The 18,889-nt window shown below is 44.0% G+C and overlaps 1 long non-coding RNA gene and 1 pseudogene across 1 annotated transcript; both read right to left on the bottom strand.

Annotated features, from left to right (window-relative positions):
* Positions 1-5,088: 5,088 nt before the first annotated feature.
* On the bottom strand, positions 5,089-8,891 carry LOC136529324 (uncharacterized). Its single transcript, XR_010777256.1, has 3 exons — positions 8,547-8,891; positions 5,589-5,664; positions 5,089-5,454 (listed from the first exon to the last, which is right to left on the bottom strand). It is a non-coding gene; the product is annotated as an uncharacterized lncRNA (long non-coding RNA).
* A 2,042-nt stretch (positions 8,892-10,933) lies between these two features.
* LOC136529017 (probable polygalacturonase) lies at positions 10,934-18,489 on the bottom strand (annotated as a pseudogene).
* Between the last annotated feature and the right edge of the window lie 400 nt (positions 18,490-18,889).

The following is an 18,889-nucleotide window of genomic DNA, read 5'->3' as shown; positions in this document are numbered from 1 at the left end:
CTACACCAAGACACGTGACAATAAAGTTATTCAGAAATATCCGCTACTAAGAGTTTTGTTGCATGGGCAGTCAAATACAGACGAAGCTGAGGATATGCGTTTCTTCGTGGAGGCTGTAAACAAATCTTTTCATGATGCCACACTGAACCACAATACAATTTTCTTAAACACATTCCACAACACCATGAACGAAGTGTTTCATGGATTTCCAATTGATCAGGTTGGGCCGGCTTATTACAACATTCCACATCCGTCGACTCAGGGGGCTAATCAAACCGGTACTAGCCATCAAGAAGCAGCACTAACTGATAATGATGATGTACAGGCAATTCGGAGCTCATCTGAGCAAATTCAAGGTACCACCACCAATCAAGTACAAAATAATCCTGAATCAGCGGTGCAGTATGTGCAACAGCCGATGGGGCAAGGTTAGAACCAGATGGTTAATTTTGGCACATCAGGCCAAATACCGTCGTTGGCTAAAAAAATAGCGCCATCAGTTCAAAGGATTCATAGAGATATAGATCCTAACATCTATAACTAGAGACTTCAAGCAGCAAACCAGCAAAGGACCCAGCAGATAGAGATTCCACAAGGATATCATTATGGCACAGATTATAATACCCTTTCACATGATTCCAAATCCAGGGTATCAAGATACCCAAAATTTTAGTCCACAGATGGGTCAGCAATTGCAGAGAAATCCAAATTCAAATATTGATGAGTTGTTGCTTAGAGTGACCGAGATGATGAAGAATCAGTTCGGTTTGAAGCCAAATGGTCAGACCCTCTCGTACAAACGCCGATATCTAGAGTAGTATGATTTGGTCGCTCTTCCTATAAATTACAGGCTTCCAGAGTTTGTTAAGTTCACTGGCCAAGATAGCACAAGCACAATAGAACATATCAGTCAGTATCTTACATAGTTAGGCGAAGCATCTATTGAAGAGGCCCATCGAGTTCGTTTCTTCTTTGTCCCTGTCAAGACCAGCCTTCACTTGGTTTTCATTGCTGCTAGTTAACTCCATCGTCAATTGGGCTGACCTAGAGAAAAAGTTTCATACATATTTTATACTGGGACAGGAGAAAAGAAAATTACCGATTTAACGACTATAAGGCAGAGAACTAATGAATCGGGCACCGAGTTTCTTTAGAGGTTCCGAGAGACCAGAAATTTGTGCTTCTCATTGAATCTAACTGATGATTAGCTAGCTGTTTTGGTCGTTTAAAGAATGTTGCCAACGTGGAGAAAGAAGCTGCTTGGGCAAGAGTTTGACAATTTAGGTCAGTTGACTCAACGAGTGGCAGCGATCAACAGCCAATTCCAGAATATGCGCAGAGATACCCGATTCCAGAAGAGTGCCATAATTGTTGAAACCTATAATCCATATTCAGTTGATGACGGCTATGAAGAGATGAAGAAGAAGAGGATGTCGCAGCTGAATGGAATTAGGGTAAGAAGACAGTAATAGTGTAAAATCCTTAGGGAAGAGGAGTCGAAGAGAGCTATGATTTCTACGTCATAAAATCGGATAAGCTCTTTGATTTCTTGCTTGAAAAGGGACAGATCAAATTGCCCGACAATCATGTTATGTTACCTCCCAATCCGTTGAAGAATAAGAAGTTCTGTAAATTTCACAACGCCACATTCCATTCTACTAATGAGTACAGAGTTTTCCAACAACATATACAGAAGGCTATTCAGCAAGGAAGGCTCAAATTTGATACGCCTCGAAAGATGAAAGTTGATGATAATCCTTTCCCAAGAGATCAGACCATGGTTGATGCTGATTGCTCAAAAGGAAAACTAAAGTCCTAACATTAACTAGGGTCAAAGAAGGCGGAACCATCGACCCGAAGATGCAAATATCGACTGATGAATATAGAGAGATTAAAAGGCATCGTGACCAACAGAAGAACCGATATGAGCAGGAAGAGATGCCAAGGGACGGGACAATAAGGCCGTGTGTCACATCTCAAATTTTGTTGAACAAATGACAACGGCAGAAGGAGAATGATTATCAACGCTAGCTAGAAGAGAAAGAATACCAGCTTCAACAAGAGAAAGAGAGGTATGAAAGAAAGCAAGCTAAATCACATTACAATTGTCCTTTCTTCAGACATTGTTGAAATAAAGGTTTAAAAATTACCTACTAGAAACAATTGCCCAGAGTGCAGTGAGCAATATTGGAAGTTTAGACAATCTCAAGCCAACTGTCGATCTATCCATGCTCGAGATTGTATCATCGTAATATGGATCGACGCTTAGAAAATAAAAGTGTTCATGATCGGTGTGGGGGTACGACCCCGGATACCCACGGTAGACTACATGGGCTGCGCCCCCAGGGGCGACTCAGCCCAAAAGACGAAGCCTTGCGGAGCACGGCGTTGCTCGGCGCGCCCCGCAAAACACCGGGAAGATATCCTAAAGATACTACGAGATCTGTTAGGATACGTATGATCCCATGGTCCCTATAATCTGTTATTACTTTCCGATTATCTACTAGATCTAACCGACTTGTAACCCTACCCCCAGACTATATAAGGCGGGCAAAGACCTCCTCAAAACACACGCAATATCATACAATACAACAAAGACACATGACGTAGAATATTACGTCGATCAGACGGCCCAAACATATCTAAATCGTTGTCTTTGCGCCTTGTGTCACCATCCGGTTCCTATTACGCGTAACTCCACTGATCAATCTACCTTCATACGATACCTTCGGAGAACTGCCGAGCATCTTTTATCAATAATTGACGCGTCAGGGATGTGCGTGTTGTTTCCATATCGCGCAAGATGGTACGTTTTGCACCCAGTAGAACTACATGCATTAGTGGTCTCTGTAATACATCAGCGTAGATTGTAGAAAAATTGGTAAAAAACAACATGACTTAGCTGCAAATAACAATAGAAGCAGATGAGATTTGGAATAAGAACTACATCAAACCAAATAAATCATCGTACCCATGATTTGGATCTTAAATAAGCTAGCTGATGATGGACAACAAATGCTACTGAAAATTGCAGCAGATATAAAAAATAGAACAATAAGGTTTACCTGAAAAAGTGCCAGCCCCGGAGAAATTGGTTGCTGACGACCGTCGGTTTGCTTGTTGACCGAGAAACGTGAAGAGATTAGGTTTCCTAAAGACGAGAGAGAGAGAGGTAGAGAGTAAGGGAGAGAGAGGTAGAGAGAGAAAGGTAGAGAGAGAGAGCGGCAGCGCGGTAGCGCGGCGGCGCGGCAAGGTGGAGCGGCGGCGCGGCGAGGTGGAGTTAGGTCATGGTCTGGCGGCGGCAGCGGAGATGGCAGGCGGCGGCGTCGCTCGGGAGAAAAGAAAACGAGGACGGTAGGTGAATGAGTCAGAAAGAGAAAGGGAAAGTGGTCAGATGTGCCAGACCAAAATACGGGGTTCAAAAAAATGTTCAAAACACAAATACGATGCATATACTACTAGTTGGTCTTAAAAAACCGGCACAGATCTCAATGCAATATCAACGGTCGCATGTGTAGGGGCATGTGAGTTCTTTGTAGCCTTCTCTTAGCCCACTCATATAGTAGTTAACTCTTTACAGTTAATACATGGTCCACTTATCTCTCTCACAGACTTTTTTTTGATTCTTGTGCCTAAGCCGGCTGTAAGCTTACAGCCCGCTTCTCCTCTCTCTCCTCTCCTCTCTTCTCCACCTCAGCATTTAGTCGGCTTAGAGCATCTCCAGCACTAGCCCCAAAAACAGAGCCCCTACTTTTTATTTGGGTGCTGACCCCAACTTTTATTGGCCCAATAAATCTCTTCTACTCCAGCAGCAGCCCCAAAACAAAGCCCCCCAAATCCATATCAGCAGCCAATGACAATTGGGACCCGCGTGTCATTGAGCCATGCCTTTCTTCCCCTCATCCTCTCCACACACATAGGGCATGGATGAGCGGCAGGGGCAATGCAGTCGCCCATCGGAGGGAGGCGTGGTCGGGCCGCTCCGCACGCGGCGGAGGGAGGCAAGGGAGGAGACGCCGGCCACGGGGGAGAATGGAGCCGGTACCAAGGCGAGCAGTGACCGGGCCTGTGCAGCGGCGCGGATGACGGCCGTGCCCGAGCGATGGCGGGGATGGGCGGTCGCACCTGCACCGGAGCAGCGATTCCTCGCCCACGCGGTGGCGGCGGAGTAGCGCGCCCGCATCCCCACGCGGTGGCGGTGGAGCAGCGCGCCAGCATCCACGCGGCAATGGCGGCGCCGGAGCAGGGTGCCCGCATCGATCTGGGCCGTCCCTGCGCCGCCGCATCCGCCGGAGGGGTGGAGGGGAGAGTCGCCACGCTGGGAGGGAGACCGTGCCGGGCGGGGAGCATCCGCGCGGCGGAGGCGTAGCAGCACGCGCGGCAGAGGAAAGATTGGGGCCGGCCCCCATTCTTCCACCACAATGGGGTCTGGAGGTTAGATTTTGTTGGGCCAACAAATTTGGGGTCCGTAGTAGGGGCCCTGCTGGAGTTGAATTTTTGGCCTGAGACCCCATATTTAGCTATGGGGGCTCAAGTAGGGGCCCTGCTGGAGTTGCTCTTATAGCCTGCTATTATACTTGCTCTTAAGGGCAGAATTTCCGCGTCCAGGAGGTTGTCCCTGGCCTCTATTTTAGGGCGCCTCACGGCTAGGCAACAGAGCAGGTTACGGTACGAAGCTTACGGTTGGATCAGTTAAGTTAAGCAGCGCTCTAGTAGTCTACGGAGCAAGCAGGTTAAGCACTCACCAGAGTTCAGAGGAAAGGCAGAGTAGTAGCAGTAGTATCAGTTAAGCTGAGGGAGCAGAGGAAAGACTTGCTACGAGGCGCGCTTTCAGACTCACCGGAGTTCAGTGGGATTTTAATCTGACGCCTTCTTGATTTTTACTGTTTTGTTGCTTTTGTGGGCCGGTTGCCTAGGCGAAAAGGTCGAATCCACAGGCTTCGTGAAGCCCAATTGTGCCGTCTAAATATGTATTGTGCTGTTTTTTTATTGTTGTCTAACAAGCACGATGATCAACAATAACTGGGCTGGGCTACACAGGATGGTAAAAGACACGTTTGAAAACTATGGAGTAAAAGACAAATTAAATTTAGAAAGGCCAAAAATTGCAAATCTCATAGCCCATAGTGCAGGTTCAGGTATAGGTGGTAACCATTACAGGCAAAACACACCATCAGGCCACACCAACTCACAACCAACCATGTCAGGTCAGAGAGATCTGCAATGAGATCTGAAAACATACAAGATTCATCGCTGATACACAGCCGACACATTGTTTCCATCGACATGGACATTAGGAAACCTTTCATTATTTGGTTCATTCAATGCACGGGCATCATCTCTAGAACCGTTCAGTAGAGGAGTAGAATCTGATAGTCCGTGCGCATCTTTTGGCTCTAGTGGGATCTCTTCAGCGAAGTACAGAGTAATAGACATACAAAACAAAAGAAATACCTGCAAAATTCAGCTTGCTAAGCTTTGGCATACACAGTCCTTAAAAGGGCATAGAACATATCTAAGAAGGATCCTTAGTGCATAAGTACTAGCTTCAAATTCCAAGGGCAGTTACAGAATTTCTGAAAACTTACAACTGCAACTAAGAAAGCTGCTTTCAAATTACCATAAGCTTCACAGCATGCTCTTGTCATTAGAAAAGGAAACCACCTGCACATAGCAGGCAAGCTCAATTCTCATAAAGAAGTAGATTTTGTTGACTAGGGAGAGTTTAGGAGAAATTATATGTGAACTTGATGGACCAAGAAGCGCCTAATAAGAGGACTAAATGTCAAAAGATGGCATGAAGAGCTATACATGCCATCATTTTTTTATAAGCTTATCTGACTATGCGAGGATTTTCATCATGAAAACGAAAACTGGAAAGGTAAGAGCAAACTTACGGGATTGCTAGTTTCCTCTACTACTTTTACAGAATAACAACAGCAATAGAGCCAAACTTTAAACAAACAACAGCAAAAAACTGCTCACTGGCACCAAATTATTAAAACAACCCTAAAACAAAACAAGCTGTGACCAGTGATCAAATTAAAAAAACAAAAACAATAAAAAAAATCCAACTGAAGGCCACATTATAAAAATAAAATTGATCCCTAGTTATACAAAAATGACTACCAATTAAGGGTCAAACTCCAAAAAATTATGAAAGGGATCAAATTAAAAAACAACAAAAAAACTGCTAATTGGGCACCAAATTATAAAAAAAACAGGCAATGAACTAGGGATCAAATTTAAAAAGAAAACAACAACAACAAAAACAAAAACAAAAAACTACCAACTGGAGGTCAAATTATAAAAAAAGGCCTACCAATTAAGGGTCAAACTTAAAGGAAATAACATAAAAAAACTGCTAACTGCGCACCAAATTATAAAAACATCCTTAAAACAAAACAAGTTGTGAACTAGGGGTCAAATTTAAAAAGCAAACCCCAATAAAAAAACAACAATACAATACAACAAGCTTCCAATTGGGAAGATAAATTTAAAAAAAAACAAAACAACAACAATACAATACAAAAAGCTTCCAATTGAAAAGATAAATTAAAAAAACAAGAAAAAACAATACAATACAACAAGCTTCCAATTGGGAGGAAAAACTTAAAAGAATAACCCCAAAGAAACAACAATACAATAAAACAAGCTGCCAACTTGGGGGGTTTAAAAACAAGCCCAAAAAAACAGCAATACAACAAAATAAGCTGCCCATATCCTCTCTATCTCTCTGGAGATTAAACAACCCAAACAATAACAACAAAAAAAGAGCCATCCATAAGAGCTGAGAACATAACCATGTGTTGGTTTGAAAAACCAAAGAGAAAGGACACAAAAAAAAGAGCTGAGAACATCACCACCACTTCAGCATTAAAAAAAGAATAAGGTGATACATATGTGGATTCATTTTAGCCACCACTTCAGCATGAAGCAAAAACTGAAAACGCAAGACGGTGCAGTGAAGGAAAAAGAGAGCCTTCTGCTTTCAAAGCAACCCATACAATCATAATCACTTTAAGACCAATTTCCATAGATAAAGTAAAAACTGCATACCGAGTAAATAACAAATCTAACCTGCAGTCCAATGCTAGTACAGACTAATTGATAATTCAATCATTTGAAATCTTGTTGTGAAAAGAATGTTATCCTTTTAGTTGTGGGTTGGATTTTCATATGAATATAAATACGTGGGTTGGATTTTCATATGAATATAAATACGTGGGTTGGATTTTCATATGAATATAAATACGACGATGTTCGTGCTTAGTAGCCAAATCCTGATCTAAATACCACTATATTTCTATAAATTCTTACCATCCATTACATGAATTGAGCAGCCAACTCTTGTTGCAAGTACACATTTTATTTCTATTTGAATTTGAATTATTGTCATCTATTACATGAATTCTCTCAAATGAGCACTATTATTTCCCAAAGTTTTCCACGTATTTTCATTTTTTACAGACACGCGCGTGGCGCACGTGCATGTCTACTAGTATGCAGTAAAAGTCTTAAACTTTGACGACCATCATAAGGAAAAGCTCTTTTTAGTAGATCTGTTACCAGAAGTACTTACAATTTCGAGAGAGAGAATTATGCTGCATGTCAATGGCTTAATGGTATTACTTAGTACTAAATACTAGTACTTCGTGCGCCGTGGCCCTTAGTAAATAGAGCAAAAAAGATTCAGGATCCATATACTGTGGCCCTGTTTGGATACTCTAGCACAGCCAGAGGTTAGAGTTAGTTTCTAGCTTAGGATTAGCCCTGAACTAACTCTAGTTTAAGAGATGTTTGGATACAAGGGTTAAAATGATAATAAATGTGCTTTCCAAATCATTGGTGCGGGTGAAAGTAGAGAGAAAACAGTGGACCCCACCTCAAATAGCCCCAACTAGCCCAAATAATCACCTCTTTGGGGGGATAGTTTTTTAGGATGAGCTAGTTGCAAATAACCCACTCTAGCCCTCCTGTTTGGCTACTTTAGGGCTAGTTGAGCTTCAACTGGCACAAACTAGCTCTAACCCATGGATCCAAACAGGGCCTATGTTACTTTTTAGATAAATAAAGGAATAGCCTTTACTCTGCTGTGCTATCAGATGAACTGACCAAGCAACCATTCTAATCGACATTTGATGCATCTAGCAGGCTAGCAGCTATGAGATGACTTTGAAATTTATCCAACAGACTGATGCATTCTCTAATTTATCAAAGCGTTTTTTCTTTCCGAAAACATTTTGCTACACAGATTCTCCCTGATTGGAATGACCTTTCACTTTTTGTCGGAGAATACCATAAAAGTTAACACTGACTCTTCCGTCTCTACTTGAAGGATGAGAACGCCCTTGCTAACCAAATTCAATAACCACCCAAGCTTTTGTGGAAAACAACAGTACATCCAGATCAAGGATTGGAGCTATAGCGCCGAACCCCCTTCCCCTGGGCCTCGAGAAGATGATGAGGACATGAGGTCTCGTGTCGAGATCCACGAAAACAAACAATGAATGAAATACTACTTGTTGGATTGGAGGCAAACCTACCTCACTGACACGGCCCAAAACCCTGCCGCGGCGGTCTAGGGGTAGGGTGTCGTCGCAGGCGAGCGCGAGACCAGCAGGGCCGCAAACGCCGCCGTCGCTAATTTTGGGATGGCCGGACGCACAGCGCTGGGAACGGCCGACGCTGCCAAAAATGCCCCCGCGCAGGGGCGAGGGCACATCCGACGATCTCCATAGGTGGGCCAGATGTACGCCGCAGTGGTCTGGTCCGTGTTGCCCGCCCTCCGCCGCCCTCGACGTGCTGAGCAAAGCCGCCACCGCCATGGCTCCTTAGTCCTTCCTATCGTCACCGCCGCTCGGAGTCGGACTGAGGGGGATTTATGCGAAATTAAATTTTAGGTTGTTGTGTTCAGTTCCGATGCTCTTTGAATTTTTTAACATTATTTAGATTCGTTTTTTTAGGCCTGTTCGGCAGTAAAATGCACCGGCGCCCTTGCAATCTGAACACTGTAGCATGTTTCGTTTGTATTTGACAAACTTTGTCCGATCATAGACTAACTAGTTTCAAAAGATTCGTCTCGTGATTTACAACCAAATTGTGTAATTAGTTATTTTTTTTACCTATATTTAATGCTCCATACATATGTCCAAAAATTGATATGATGAAGAGAGTGAAAAAACTTGGAATTTAAACAAGGCTTAAATCAACTTGGCACATGCTACGGCACAGGTTCAAACAGGCATAAACTTGACCTGTTTGTTGACGTGACGGTCCACGCTGGCGCTAGCGATGTCAGACCAACCCCTAATTTTAGCAGAGCGTGTCGTCTAGGTCTTAGGGGTGCTTGGTTTCCTGGATTAAATTTTAGTCCATGTCACATCGGACGTTCGGATGCTATTTAGGAGAACTAAATATGAGTTAATTATAAAACTAATTACACAGATGGAGACTAATTTACGAGACGAATTTATTAAGCCTAATTAATCCGCCATTAGCACATATTTATTGTAGCACAACATTGTCAAATCATGGACTAATTAGGCTTAAAAAATCCGTCTCGCAAATTAGCCACAATCTGTACAATTAGTTATTTTTTTCGTCTATATTTAATACTTCATATATGTGTCAAACATCCGATGGGACAGGGACTAAAATTTTCCTGTAGTAACCAAACACCCCCTTAAACTTTCAAAATGCACAACTGCATACATGAACTAGGCCCACACTATTTCACAAGTCTGGTATCCGTATTTGTCTTAATGTCAATATAGATATTCGTATTCATATTTGATTAATCTGGATACCAAGTGGATGTATCCGTATACGATTTCTATAATTTTTCTCTATCCAATTTCATGTTCGTATTGCAAAAAAAAAGTCAAATACCTGACATTATCCGTATATGTAAATAACAAAGTGCTCTGTAAAGTCACCTAAAACTTGTATCTATGACTAATTAGTAATGTATATAAATAATATCAATTTTAATGTAACAAAAAATATGCATCATTTAAACTATTGAAAACTAATCTATGTGACTAATAATATTATATGATAATATTATTATTAATGATATATAAAGGTTAGTTTTAATATGGCTAATCATATTAATTTTATGTACTTTAATTATTCATATATTGGTGAAATTATTTTTATATATTTTAAACTATTTATTGATAAATATTATTTATAGTTTTACTATTATTATATATTTAGTTATTGAAATGTTTATTATATATGTTATTTTTTTATATATTTTAAACTATGTATGCAGATGTGTATTTGAAAGTTTAGGGACCTGGATGATACATTCTGCAAAGTTTAAGGGTTGGTCCGGCACTACTGGTGTCAGCGTGGACGCCATCAGCAAACGGGTCCAGTTTGGACATACGACGTACCATGAGCTAAGTTGAAGAACACGGATGTGGATTTTAGGAGTGTGATGAGGACTTAGATGACACCCTATGCCAAATTTAGGGGCCACTGTCCCGGTTTACTCTCAGATATTATCCAACTCCATCTAATGGGTACTATCCAGTTTGAAGCGATCTCTTAGTTGCATGAGATGGACTTTGGAAGCCACCTTTCTTCTTTATAATATATATGACATGTAGCTTGTATATAAGCATAAGCAACAGCAAACTCAACAACCGCTGGGCCTAAATGACCTTCCAGTTCCAGGCCAGCTGATTTCACACAAATTCACACGGACATCAGCCACATCTTCATGCATGGTCATGAGAAGATACATTGGATCAGCCTGCTCGCTCGTTATTGTGTTCATTCATCAGACTTCAGACTACTACTAGTTCGTTCCATTGGATCAGGACGACAAGTGTATGTGAGCGAGCACTACTAGTTGTACTAAGCTGCTGGTGATCCACATCCACTCCTTGCTTCTTGCATCCGCCGCAGATGACCTGAGCTGCTAGTTGCCGCCGCCGGTGCCACCGGGGACGTCGTAGGCGCACTGCTGCACGGTGACCTGGTCGATGGGCAGCGTGTCGGTCGGGAACGGGCAGGCGCCGTCGTGCGCACCCTGGAGCGGCTCGCACGGTGCCGAGCTGACGTTCACCGACACGCCCTCGACGTCGGCGCACGTCCAGGGGTACTTCCTGGACTTGGACAGCTCGGCGGTGACGTTGGCGACGCAGATGCCCCGGAACGGCGCGCCCTGGATGCCCTCCAGCCGAGCCGCCTCCTTGTACACGCCCGTGGTCACCACGTCCTGGTAGCTGATACTGTCCACGACGGGGATGGCGTTGGGGTCGTACTTGTCGTCCGGGTGGGACTTGTAGTTACCCGTCATCCAGAACACCCACTTCATGGTGGTGAGCGTCATCCGCCGCACGAACACGTCCTTCACGATGTGCTGGCTCGGCATCCCGTACGAGATGCCGTACTCGTCCCACCTGCTCTTGATCGCCACGCAGTCGTCGCCAGACACGATGTAGCAGTCCTCGATCCGGACGTGAGAGCAAGAGTCTGCATCGATGCGCGCGTACCATGTCAGGCCATGTCCATGTGTGTGCAACAGCCATCACCAATTTCTGTTTTGTTTTACTTTCTACTGTAATTTCTGATAACTGAATCAGCAGTTTCTGTATCCTTGGATGAAGGCACAAGCATATACCATACCAGGGTTGATGCCGTCCGTGTTGGGCGAGTTCGTCGGCGCCAGGATGGTGATTCCTTGCACCACGATGTTGCTGCGTTTATAGGAGTGAGTGAGCAATAAGCCAATAAATGTCAGCACATAACTAAGCATGCTGTGCAAATCATTGCTGAATTCAGGTGCTTGCAATGTACAGAGCTTAGTTTAGTTCCTGACAGAACAGATGAAAACCTTCAGACAAGCAAAGCACCTACCTGCTATAAACTGGATGGATGTTCCACGCCGGCGAGTTGAGCAGCGTCAGGTTGGAGATGTAGATGGTGTCCGAGTGCATCAACTCGATCAGGTACCCGCGCGTGTACTTGAGCTGGTTCTTGTGGAATTTTGACCACCACATCGCACCCTGTCCATCGATTGTGCCATTGTTACCTGAACCATGAAATCACATCGTTGAACATCAGTCACAGCCAATTCAGATATGTTGTACACGGACTGTGTCTTCAAATGGGGGAAAGAAAGAAGAAGAGATTTTTTAGTGCAGGATCAGGAAAGCATTTCAATGTATATGCTATTAGTTATCCAGTGCTTTGGTCAGGATCTTGAACATATATTTCTTCAGGCAGACTGAATATGAACATCTTTCAGTCTGAACACTGAACATCTTTCAGGATCTAGTTTAGTCATTGTCTTTCGTCTGGTGACAACTTTGGCAACATTTTTTTGGCATGCGAGATCAGGAAATCATTTTCATATGCAGGTTTAACTGATCACTGCTCTAGTTAGGCTCTGAACATTTATTTCTTATTATGAAGAAAAAAAGACTAAAGATATGAACATCATCTTTCAGTCTGAACACTGAACCTTTCTGACCACTCACCAGTAATGACTACATCGGCCAGGTTTGATCCACCGATGAGACTAGCGAATCTTCCTCCAATTTTCAGCCTGTTCGCTAGTTCGTATTTGGCTTATAAGCCATGGCTTATCAGCCAACGAACAATATTTTTCTCTCACACCAAACCAGCCAACCGTACTTTCAGCTATGGCTTATCAGCCAAACAAGCCCAAATCCTCCAATTTTATCCCTCACTCTTCCATAGGAAGGCAGGGGATCAATGATCGGCCATTCGTTTATGTCCTGCACCACCAGACTTGCTTTGTTATATCAACATGTAGAACTGAAAAAACAAAAGGAAAAAGTCTAGATAACCCCTTCACCTATGACAAAGTGTCTAGTTAACACCCTGAACTATAAAACCATCTGTTTGACACCTTAAAGTTTTAAAAACCGGTTAAAATACACCTTGGGCTGGTTTTACAGAGTGGTTTGGCTTACGTGCACAACCCTGGCTCAGTCGGACACGGTGGCCTTTGGGCCTGGTTGTCAGGTGCTTGTGACGCATAAGAAAAGGAACGGAACCATCTGTCCCGTGCAGCCCCTCGACTGAATCGCTGCCGCTCCTCCTCGCTCTCTCCGCGCCTGCCCCTTCTCTCACTCGCGCACCGCGGAGGATGGGCAGATGATCGGCTGAAGCTTCTAGTGACGGCGCGCTTCCTGCAGTCCGATCAGGTGTGTCTTAGTCGTTGGCCCTGTTGATGATTTGGTTTACGCGATGGCAGATTGGATTTGGATGACTTTGGGGAAACTGGGGTTTTCTATTCTTGTTCATTAGGGCACCATTAAATGAAGTTGCGGTTTTAGCTGTTCTAGAAGTGTTAGTTGGTGTAACGCTGGGGATTAAGGATTACTTGGTGTTAGGTTTTTGTGCAATTGCATTGAACTGATTTATGCAGGTTTAGGTTTAGGGGTTATTATGGTTCTGTTTAAGCAGGATTGTTCAATGCTTTTTTTTTAAATAATATTCAAAAGATTTCTTTTTTGCTTTCAGGATGGATTGGATTGCAATTAGATTTCACTTTGGTGGGGCTTTTGTCAATGTCGATGGGCTTTTGTTGTATGCGGATGGAGGAACTGCTGAGTCACGGATTGAACTGGACAAGCTATCATTTTTTGAGATCAAGGGGCACCTAGCAGATCATTTTAGGTCACCAAGTACCATACGGATGTATTGGTTGAAGCCTGGAATGGAATTAGGGAATGGGCTCGTCTTGCTGGTAGATGATGCTTCATGTCATATCATGGCTAGTTATCATAGAGATGGTAGCATTATAGACATGTATGTCGAGGAGGTTGCTATGGAGCTGACTGCATATGGTGAAGACATCTGGGCTAGTGTTGATAATTTAGGAGATGATGAATCAGAGGCAAACCATCAAGCTATTTATGACACAGATGATGCAGGGATAATGGGAACTCGAGAGCAGGAAGACAAGGACTACAAATCCTTCATGGAATTCTACAGATCTCCTTCAAAGTCAACAGAGGAAAAGGTTTCTATTGCACAAGATGAGGGTCAACAAGAAGACAACATTGGAGAAGGTGAAGAAGTAGCCAATTTATCTGATGATACATCAGATGAAGAATATAAGCAACCTGTAGATGAAGATAGTTCTGCAGAGGATGAGGAAACAATTGAATTGAGGGAGTATGCAAAGGAGATTAAGAAGAACATCAGAGCAAAGAAACTAGGCATTCATGGTAGTCAACCTATGAAAATTAGAGCTGAGGATTTGGTTGATGAAGTTCCTAACTTGGATGATCCAGGTAGTCCTTATCTTGATTCTAGTGATGATTACTCATATGAGGAAAATAGTGAAGGGGAAACTGAAAGGTGGAAGAGCATGGAAAATAAATATGACAGTAAAGCACCTATTCCTGTCTTCTCTCTTGGCATGGTTTTTAGATGCACTAGGCAGTTCAAAAAGGCTCTAGTCAAGTATGGTTTAAAGACACATAGACACCTCAGATTTTTTAAAGATGAAAAGGACAGGGTCAGAGCAGTTTGTACTTGGCCAGGTTGTAAGTGGTTGGTATATGGGTCCATCACAAGCAGATCTGAATGGTGCAAGGTCGTAAGGTTTGATGATGTCCACTGCTGCCCACCAAGGAGGGATAACAATCTTGTAACCTCCACATTAATAGCTAAGCACTATTACCAGGAGATCAAGGATAACCCCACCTGGAAAGTTGGTTTGATCAAGAATGCAGTCCAAAGGGACTTCCTTGCTGATGTATCTATTTCAAAGTGTAAGAGAGCCAAAGCAATAGTACTTCAACAAGCACTGGATTCTATGAAGGGAGAATACAGCAGGGTGTATGATTACCAATTGGAACTTCTTAGAAGCAACCCTGGCAGCACCATAGTTGTTTGTCTTGATCCAGATGTTGAGGACAAGAAAGTGTTTGAGAGGTTCTATGTATGTTTTGATGGATGCAAGAAGGGTTTTGGGGCAGGCTGTAGAAAGGTGATTGGCTTGGATGGTTGCTGGTTCAAAGGTGCTAACAATGGTAACTTACTCTGTGCAATTGGAAGAGATGCCAACAATCAAATGTATCCAGTGGCATGGGCAGCAGTGCCAATAGAGAATTATGAAACTTGGTACTGGTTTATTGGTTTGCTGCAAAAAGACCTTAACATCAACAATGGAGGTGAGGGCTAGGTGTTCATATCTGACCAGCAAAAGGTATAAAATTGTTCTGAGCTGAATATTATTTTTAAGAAAAATGTTGTTAGCTGATTATTGTTTCTAAAAAAATAGTTAGCTGATTAGTAACCACTATTTAAATGTTATATGCAGGGATTATTGAAGGCAGTAAAGGAGTTGGTACCTAATGTAGAGCACAGAATGTGTGCAAGACACATTTATGCTAACTGGAGGAAAAAATACACTGACAAAAAGCTACAAAAGAAGTGGTGGAGGTGCGTTAAGTCATCTTGCAGGGTTTTGTTCAACCTCAACCGAGCCTACCTTGCTCAGGACACACCAGCAGGAGCCAAGGACATGATAAGCACGTCACCAGAACATTGGAGTAGGGCTTTTTTCAGACTTGGTTCGAATTGTGACTCAGTGGACAACAACATGTGTGAGAGTTTCAATAATAGCATCATGGACGCAAGGTTCTATCCAGTTATCTCCATGAATGAGGCCACATCCCCCAGCTTTTCTGAAGATGCCTGGAAGGCCCAAGACCCAAAGAAGAAGGGAGGAAGGAGAGCAACCTAAGGGAACAAAGCTAACCAGAGTTGGCATCAAGATGAGCTGCAGACTGTGCAAAAAAATATATCACAATGCAAGAAGGTGCCCCAAAAATCCTGAAGCTGGTAACAAGGTAAATGCCCACATCAAGAGAGCTAAAACTAGGAAGAGGAAGGATACAGAGTCAGCATCAACTAGTGCTGTAGCAAATGATCAAGCTGGTAACAGAAGTACAAGAGCGAAGAGGACAACAACAACTGAAAGGGTAACATTTTTTTCTTATTCACTTGTGTTATACATTTGTCAAGTAAAATGTTCTCGATAATCAACTTATAAACATTCACATGTAGGCTGATGTCGGAACAAGTGGACATCAGGTAACTCATAGTGCGCCAACTCACGGTCAGGCGAGTCACAGTCAGGCACCAAGAGTGGCTACACAACCCAGTCACAGTCAGGCAAGTCACAGTCAGGCACCAAGAGTGGCTACACAACCCATTCACAGTCAGGCGAGTCACAGTCAGGCACCAAGAGTGGCTACACAACCCACTCAGTCCACAACAGCACGACAGCCAAGGCAGAGGTCCACACGGCCCAATCGACTTGCTCATCTCATGTTTGGTGACAACTACTAAGATACTGATGAAAGCCATAGTCAGCCTGTCTTTTGTTGGTTCTTTTGGATGTACATACTTACAGCTGTTATATAAGCCTCACATGACCATGGGACAACTACTGAGTTGCAAATAGGCCTTAGTTATATAAGCCTCACATGACCATGGGACAACTACTGAGTTGCAAATGGTAGCATGTCTTTTGTGTCTCTACTTTTGGGTTCACATGCTTCCTGGTGTTGGGGCTCACATGATCATGGAACTTTAGGTGATCTTGTGTGTAACTCACCCAATTACCTGGTGATGTAATGCTAGCTTCAAATCTGTGTAATATATACCATGTTTGCAACAGTTTGGAAATCAAATCTGTGTAATATATGAGCAGTTGTCTCTGGATTCCACACACATATATTGACCAATTTTTGTGGACTGGACAAATACATTCAGTTGCAAATGACAAATAGCAGGGACATTGTTAAGTTCATCAAACATTCATACTTTACAAAAGATGTCCAGGATAACTCGATCTGGATTGCACATAGCTACTCCATTGTCTAGTGCAAACAAACTACCATCACACTAACTTAGATACATGGAACACCAAACAGGAGGCCAACTACAAACACAAAGAATCAGCTACTGAAGTTCCTGCATTCAACAAGCCAACTATTGTAGTTCTACATTCTTTGCCTTCAGTTCCTGCTCCTTCTCTCATTGAGTAGCTTCAGCTCACCAGCTCCAGCATCCAACCCCGCCTGCATCCTCATTGATCCCATCCTCACCGGCTCATAGGCAAGAGGCCCTTCCAGCAGAGGACTCCGAAGGCTCCGGTGACAGAGGATTCCGCCATGGGAGCAGAGAACTCCGAAGGCTCCGGTGACGCAGGGCCACGCCGCAGCGGCCGAGATGGGCGGAGGGGGGGCACGCGCTGCTCCTCAGCAGCGCCGCGGGCCGGCGGCGACTTGACGGCCCGGGCCGCGCGGCCAGCGAGGGGCATAGGAGGGCGGCGTCGCAGCGCAATATGGGCAAGCCCTGTGCAGTTCGGCGCCGCGGCGTCCGAGGGCGGAGGAGGGCACGCGCAGCTTCGTCACGCCGGCGGCGACCTGAGAGGGCCGGGCCGTGCGGCCGCCGAGGGCGCACGCGAGGCGGAGTTCAGCGAGGGGGCGGAGGTGCAGAGCGACGGACAGAGCGATTTGGCGAGGCCCAAGGGCCATCGTGTCCAGGTGAGCCACGCTGGCTGTCCACGTAACCCAAAACAGCCTGTAAAACCACCACAGAGGGTATGTTAGCTGGTTTGTTAAACTTTAGTGTGTTAAATAGATGATTTTATAGTTGAGGGCGGTAACTAGACTTCTTGTTATAGGTGAGGGGGTGATCTGACTTTTTTCAAAAACAAAATATCTGAATACACATGTACTATTATCTATTGAATCATTAAATCAAAAAAAAATTCTGATACTACGCATCAAGAATAACCTCTGTTAGTCAGTGCGTAGAAAGTAGTATATACAGTATATACAAGTAAGTAAATCAAGATGTTCTCATTATTTTTTATAGAATTATTTGTTGTCTGGTGACAACTTTGTGCAACTAACAAATGATGTGCCCAGGACACCCCAGCATATCTGAATGAACTGATTAAAAGAATTGCAATATTTTAGATGACCAAATCGTTTTAGTCAGGCACCATCCATATGTACCAATATTGAAACGTCGGTTTTGTCATATCCGGTCAGTTATGATCATAATCAAAACCGAATATAGTATTCGTATCGGACCTGGGAGGCGAGGATGACGGCGTCGCTGTGGAGGAAGAGGGTGAAGTGGCTGGTGAGGTTGAAGGGCCCCGTGAGCCACTACCCGGGGGGCACGTACAGCATGGCGCCGCCGCCGTCCTCGCCGGAGTACTGCGACAGGTGGTCCACCGCGGAGCGGAACGCCGCGGTGTTGGAGGTGGTGCCGTCGCCGACGCCGCCGAAGTCCGCGAGCGACGCCGTGTGCGCCCGGCAGGCCGGCGCCAGGTACATGCTCTGCCCGGTGCCGTGCTCCGGGGAGGGCGCGTGGTGGCGCCCCGACACCACCGCCGAGGCGGCCAGGGCGAGGAGGCATAGCGAGCGCAGAATCTGTTCGCAGGAAACAGGAGGAGGCCCGTCAGTGTGTGTGCTTCAGAAATTGTCTGCTACGGAGTACAGCTGATCTGGATTGCTGGACTGGGTAGAATTCGATTTCGGCAAAAAAAAAAAAAGATATTTTGATTGAAAATTCTCAGAAATTATGTGCAAAATCCTTTTGGGGGAACGAGAAGTACACCGGGCCTGGTTTAGATGGTAAGTTTTTTCACTCTCTCTGTTACATCAAATCTTTAGACACATGTATGGAGTATTAAATATAGATAAAAAAATAACTAATTACATAGTTTGATTGTAAATTACGAGACGAATTTTTTAAGCCTAGTTAAGTCATGATTAGATAATAATTATCAAATACAAACGAAAGTGCTACGATGTCACCTCAATCTAAACAGGGCCCGGAAATCTTTGATTGTGCCTGCGAAAGT

The sequence above is a fragment of the Miscanthus floridulus genome, chromosome 19, assembly GCF_019320115.1.
Source record: "Miscanthus floridulus cultivar M001 chromosome 19, ASM1932011v1, whole genome shotgun sequence".
NCBI lineage: Eukaryota > Viridiplantae > Streptophyta > Magnoliopsida > Poales > Poaceae > Miscanthus > Miscanthus floridulus.
The sequence above is the reverse complement of the archived record's forward strand: the minus strand, read 5'-3'. Positions and strand labels throughout refer to the sequence as shown.